Source organism: Octopus sinensis, linkage group LG13 (assembly GCF_006345805.1).
Source record: "Octopus sinensis linkage group LG13, ASM634580v1, whole genome shotgun sequence".
Lineage (NCBI taxonomy): Eukaryota > Metazoa > Mollusca > Cephalopoda > Octopoda > Octopodidae > Octopus > Octopus sinensis.
The window spans coordinates 36,810,193-36,817,692 of record NC_043009.1 but is presented as its reverse complement, the minus strand read 5'-3'; positions in this window follow the sequence as shown (position 1 = coordinate 36,817,692).

Genomic DNA, 7,500 nt, shown 5'->3' with positions numbered 1-7,500 from the left:
AATGAAAACCATTTACTTGGTGTGAAGAAAGTAATGAACGTAATATACTAATAATTAAGTGTCCCTAAATACCCTTGTACCCTGTGTGCATGTATATATACATATATATACACACATATATATATATGTATATATATATATATATGTGTATATATATATATATATATAATATATATATATATACCGGAGTAAATCTAACAAAAACTGTCCGATGAACGGCAACGGGAAACTCAGAGTAACAGGTTTTGTTGAATTTTTCTGCTGCTTTAAATAAAGTATATATATATATACATATATATATATATATATATATATATATATATATATATATATACATGTTTTCTTTTGCATTTAATTATTTGAATTCTTTCACAGAGGAAGGAGCTGGTTTCTTACAAAGATACAAAACTCCATCATTGAAATAAAGGTAATAAAAACAACGTCACATTTTGAACTTGCATATTTTTACTGTTCCACTTACAGACTGTATTTGAAAGTTATTTGATTTCTTTTTGTGAAAACCCTTGTTTATTCCGATTTTTACTTAGGTATTTACACACAAAACTAAGTGCACAAATTACTATTGGTATAACTGTGAATGTAAAATCTGGATATAGAAGTTGGGTGACCTGAAGCAGTTGCTCATAGTTATCAGCTTCCTCTTTGATTTTTAAAAAGATATTCTCATCAGCAGGACAGCTAACCTCTCTGACGGTAAATACTTTTCTTTTGTCTCAAACAATAATATCTTTATAAGAAATATTGAATTTCTAAATCTCTCGTAGAGACATGTACGGTGGTGGGGCGATAGAATGGTTGTATACTGTCAATCTAACAAGAACGTGACAGTAGGGGGTACACCACCGCTGTATAGCCCTAGGAAGCATCGAACGCCTCCTGATGGCTTTGACACATTTTCCCCTTCGTAAATGTATATAAGGACACAGGGGAAAATGTGTCAAAGCCATCAGGAGGCGTTCGATGCTTCCTAGGGCTATACAGCGGTGGTGTACCCCCTACTGTCACGTTCTTGTTAGATTGACAGTATACAACCATTCAATAATATCTTTACTCTTGATAAATATTTTGGCAGGAATGTGCCACCTGTATCCCTTGTGTTAATGTCTGTGAATATATTCAATAATAGTGGGGTTCTCTATATTTATTCCAGATCAGTCTTTCACCGAATGGCACTGTATATAGCTTTGGCAGCTGCTAACCACAAGAAACATAATACAATCGATAGTTTCAGTTGCATCTTGGGGCTCCAAGTGCTTGTCTGTCTCTTTTGCATATTAGCTATTTCGTAGCCATCTCCTGCCCTTGGATTGCAAATGCACAGCCTTCGAAGTGTGATGTGATGTAGGGATTCTAAGAGAGTCTGCACCTGATGTCGATATTACTGTCGTCTTCAAGTCTTCGGGAAACATGCCCGAATGTATGGGAGGTCATCAGGAAGAGAGTGCTTCTTGAAAAGATCGCTGCCAACACATTGGATATTCTTCTCTTCTCTTTTCAGCACTAAGTTTATGTATTTCTTTTTGATGCTTGTATTTATTTTTCTGACTGTTGTTTAACAAGTGCTGCCTGTGGAGTAGTATACAACATTCGATGGCCGTCTGCATTGATCTAAAACATCTACATCTTTCTTCTCTTCTTAGGTAGTGCCTGTCGCTATCATTATTTTTGTGGATATTTTCAGCTGATATGAGGTTCTCGCAGCTTTTGACTTCTATGGAGTTTGAACCCTGCCGATGTCAAATGTGCCATTCGTCCTTTCGGAAGTCGATAAACAACGCGGTTCTGTAGTGAAACCGACTCTTCACTTCCTCTCTCTGTACCCCTTTCTTTCTGTTACCATAAAACCGGATCTGGTTAAACCTGGAAAGGGATGGGCCCGGCTGGGTCTTTAAAACCTCACCCAAGATACGTTGTATGTCATGGGAGTGCTGCTACCATTCTACGAAAGTATTTATTCCCGTAAGACATGGTACTCAGCATTCAGAATAATAACATAATTCTTTCTCCTACTATTCTCTAAAAAATACGATATCATTTGTATTATCATTCCTTTACTTCTAAACAATGTGATTTCACATTATCCAACACATATGGTATTAATTTCGAAATAACGTCAACAACAAACAACTATTGCTTCATTATAAAAATGCCATCTTTTTCGAAGCTTTTCACGAATTTCTTTTTATTCATTTATTTACTTATTTCACATTATTCTATTTTATTTTTATAATGATGTGATAATTTGTTTTGCTTTTTGATTTTCAGTTTCTCCTGACTTACTTTAATACGGAAACAACAGATCTTCTTAAGTGCTTTAATCTAAACAGGTTCCAATAAAACTTCCGGTTGATGCCGCTCGCAAAACACCACTTAAGAGGCAGCTGTTTAAAGACTTGTAAGGGAAAGCTAACAATGGACAAGTAAACCATTATTCTCTGGTGGCACTAAACTCACAAGAACTGTGATGTTCTACATTTAATTTCTCATTGTTGAAATTATTCAGGTGCCTTCATTAGGCAGCTCTGGGTCGCTCTTTAACGCCAATCCTTTATCACATTAACCGAATTCTCTTCTATAACAATACCGTTTACTTGGCTACATAAGTACAAGTAAGTGTACTCGCTAGCCTCTCTTTGTGTGTGTGTGTGTGTGTGTGCATGTCTGTGCGTATGTGTATGTGTTTGTGTGAGTGCATGTATGTGCCTTTTTAATATATTTATTCGGAGAGTGCACGTTTCAGTGTGTATGTCAATTGTGTGTGTTGTCTATGAATGTGTATAGAAGTATTGCACTCTGTTTCCCTGTTTGTATCTTTCTGTGTCGTTATATATATATATATATATATATATATATATGTGTGTGTGTGTGTATGTATGTATGTATGTATGTATGTATGTATGTATGTATGCATGCACATATATAAGGTGCCCAGCATGACCACAGCCATAAGGCTGAAACATAAAAGGATAAAAGAATATATACATACATACATATATTTATATACACACACGCACACACACACATTTATATGCATATATTCTCATATATTTACATGTATGTCTGTATGTATGTATGTATTGCACACAATTACTTTCAAATTTGTTACTTTTATTGGGAGTGGTGGTAATAGTGATGGTGGTGCTAGTACTGCTGGTGGTGTTGGTGGTGCTGATGGTGCTGGTGGTTGCTGACGGTGCTGGTGCTGGTGAAGGTGGTGGTGATGGTGGTGGTGGTGGTGGTGGTGGTGGTGATGGTGGTGGTGGTGGTGAATGAGGCAATGCAAAAGAAGCGTATCGCCCACAGACGAAGGAAAATCTCTCCTGGATACGAAGGACAGTATAACTACTTATGAAATTATGTACGTCATGTTTTGATGGTTTTATGTGCGATAAAATTTATTGTAGGTCATTGTTTGGTAGGATGATTGAGCAAATAGCTTTAGTGCTTTAGCCTATAAAGATGGCCGAGTTGTCGTGGATGATTTGAGATGATGCCCCATCCCACAGAATTTCGTTACTTAATGATACCATGTCGTGCAATACATACGTATGTGTGTGTGCGCTCGTGCGCGTGTGCGTGGTGGGGTCTGTGCGTACATATATACATACATATATATATATATAAATATATATATATAGATGATATATAATATAGCTGCAAATATAATATGTGACAATTATTCGGTAGCCATGATAAAACTCCGAGTTTCGGATGTCGGGGCGGAAACCCACGGCGGCATCTCTTCAGTTATCAGGCCATCAAAAAAATGCTATGAAAATTAAATTTAGACATGTGGCGGGTTCTATACATGTATACACACACACACACACACACACACACACACACACATATATATATATATATATATATATATATATACATACATGTATAATATTATATAATATATATATATATATATATTATATATATATATATATATATATATATATATAATCAAATGAATAATAACATACGATGAATAATTATCTGCTCATAACATCTGTTTCTTACGTACGTTTTAATAGAAGAATGAAAACATTACATCATTATAAAAGACCGTAATATTCAGACGAGAAGCAATGTTACAAAAGAAATGAATAACCCAAGAATACAGCAGGGATGTGCCCAGAGTCTGTCGAGGCCAACTATGAAATGGGAGAATGACCAACTATGTTGGCCGTTTAGGTTAAGAATGTAGTTCTTGAAAGTGTGTAGTCTGGGGTGGGGTGTAAGAGATAATTTATTATAGAAGGGGAAAAGAAATGATAAATAAATCAAACGTAAGAGTGAAGGGAAATTTAAAATTTAAAGTAAAACCAACTAAGCCAATCAGGTATAGGGTCGGGGCATAGAAACTTCTAGCTGATGGTAAATAACTAAGGGAGGGGTACAGAGAAACACAGAGATCTACGGGTATTTAGTGGATATTGGTTGAAAGTAGGGGGTGGGTACGAAGGTCAAACGTTTATAGAATTGAAGTTATAGTAGAGTGCACCCTATCAATAATGAGTTTAAAGAATTTAAAGAAGGATGGGATTATATAATGAACTACACCTAACATAGAGTGAGAAGAAAAAGCAGATCAGATAATAAGGAAAACCAGCAGTAGGGGGTAGTCTAAAGATTAACAATTTGGAATGTTAAACGGGTGGCGATGATATCAAAATTGGATAGTATAACCTCCTTTGTGTGCATCAGGTGAAACAACTCAAGACAATAGTCGCGGGTAAGGAGTTTGGATAGTGTATTCTATCTACAATATAACGAGTGCTATTTATAAAAAACAAACTGTATGTCGGTGTAAGGAGTACTTACTTAATAGGAATGGAAATGAACTGTCTAGGGTGTGCAGGCTGCTACTAGAGGTTAAGTGTCATTGTCATCGCTATCGCATAATACCGAGTACACCACAGATAGAACGATTCATTCCTTCAATATAGCGTACCATGTAAGTATAGTTAGAGCGGTTAGAAGGTATTGGTAAAGGGGAAAACGAGACCAGGAGAACTCAGAAACGAATGGGTAGATCGATAGACGAATGGGTTAATGAAAGAGGGAGTAAATTGGATTGGACCTAGATTGGCGCCTATTATAGGGGGGGTGTTTAATGTCCTTAAAGTATTTAAACGTGTGGGTAGCCATATGTATACAGGAAGACGAAGTTCTATTTTATTATTTAGTAGATTTTTCTCTTAAAATTAGATCTTAGATCTTAAAATTTCAAATAGCACCATGCAGCAAAGTTTGTATCCGTATCTACTGTTTAAGTACGGTTTAGCGACCATAATGATGTCGCAATTCAAGTCAAATTTAACATTGTCGTCCTTGAGTTCCCAAATCTTCATGGCTAGAGACGTCTTGCCAGCCCTACGTCTTAATTTAAAGGATGAATAGTGATTGCCTAAGCGTCCCTTGAGATTTACTGAACAGTCGATCAATAGTGGTTTCCATTACATCACATTTGTAAATCATATTTTCTGCTAAACATTGACCAGAAAGTGGACGAGATATTTTGTCTAAACAATTGCACCCAATATTTTCTAATACTTGAAATTTATTGTTACGGGTACATGATCCAACGTTATCATTGCGTAATAGTTCAAGCTCGCGAGAGTTAGTTGCTGGGGTTTATATTACTATGATCAATACTATTATGATTAAAATTAGTTGCCGAATCTTGGGTCGCAGACTGTTGAGACTGGCGCTGACGTAAGAGATTTGATTTTCAGATAGTGACACTAAAGGGTCGAGGGTGGGTGGTATAATGGAAAGATTACCAACACAGGTGTTAGAGTTCTGTGCGTTTAACATATCGGCAACATAAATGGGAGTAGGTGGGCTGTCATTAGAGCTAGTGGAGAGAGTGTTGTAGGGAGCAATATTGTATGAGCTTAAGCTGGTGGAATCCATACCGCTGCTACTATTGATAGTTGTGACATAGTTGGTACGGCTGCTATCCCTATTTGTGGCTGGCTGATTCTTGTCAGTAGTATAACATCTACTCACTAACAATACTAGCTCGCTGTTGGTATTGTTGTATACAGTATTAGTGTCGGTAGAGATAGTGGTGATAAGAGTGTTATTATTATTATTATTATTATTATTATTATTATTATTGTCATTATTATTATTATTATTATTATTATTATTATTATTATTATTATCGTTTTTCTTACTGCTATTTTAATTTGGAGCGTTACTACTAAGGGTATTATTACTACTTTGGGCCATGGATATGTGTTTCTTATTCAGGCCAGCTATAATTGTACCTAAATTGGGGAGTGTTAGGCAGGAAACCCTACAGGAGGATAAGCGGTAATACTTCTGTGAGGGAGTAAGGTCGCGCTTTAGTATACTAAATAGTTTTCTACTTATATTAGTATATATTACGTAATTGAAGGGAGAGTTATACTATGTTACGTCACGTTTCTTCCTGTTTTTACCTTTGTATACGACATGCTTCCTGTCCCCATAATTAGATTGGGGTTTGAGTGAAAAACTTTTGAAGAACAAAAGTTTTTATTTTCATCTTCATTTTTATTTGTGTTGTTGCTGATATGGTCGCTGTCCGTATTTGCAACATAGTTATTAATTGCCCTGTTATCCTTGCTCGTGGTGTATATTCTCCGGACAGTATTAATCATAAACTTGACCAGGTAGTCAATACTGTCCAGAGACAGATATATTACACACTTTCAAAACAACATTCTTAACCGAAACGACCAACATAGTTGGTCATTCGCCCATTTCATAGTTAGCCTCGTGAGACTCTAGCCACATCCCTGTTGTATTCTTGGGAAGGAAGTCGAGAGTTGTGTAATTGGTATTTCAGGATGCATGGACTAGATGGGACCTCTCTATGAACAAGCTCACATAGACTGACCTATGAAAGCTGGAACCTATGGAAGCTGGAGGAAAGGCACAAGGAATATCATCTCTAAGGGAAGGCAACAGCAGCAATTAAGTTCGTGAAAGAGAGAGAGAGACAGACCAGTAAGTCAACAAAAACATTACATAGCTTGCTGCACACACACACACACACACACACACTCACAAACATAGGATATGAAAGTAGACGTAGAGGAGAGATTGCAGTTCCCCCAGGTTGTCTATACAATCCTGAGGCCAGATGTGGTCCTGTGGTCTGAAAATGCCATGAAAATTATCGTAATTGAACTCACAGTCCCGTGGGAAGAGCGGCATAATGAAGTCCATGAACGGAAGCGTGCGAGATATGAGGTTTCTACAGGGAGAAGAGATGGCAGGTATGGCTTTTCCCAGTCTAGATTGGCTGTAGAGGATTCCCTGCTCATTCAGCATGGAGGATGCTTACAACAATTGGAATGAGAGGTGAAGAGCGAAGGGTGGCTTTGTATAGGACGGGTGAGGCAGCTGAAAGAGCCTCTTGTTGGCTTTGGAGCCAGGAGTAGATAAGGAGTAGTGACTTGACTGACTCTGCTGATCCACCAACGGGTGGAT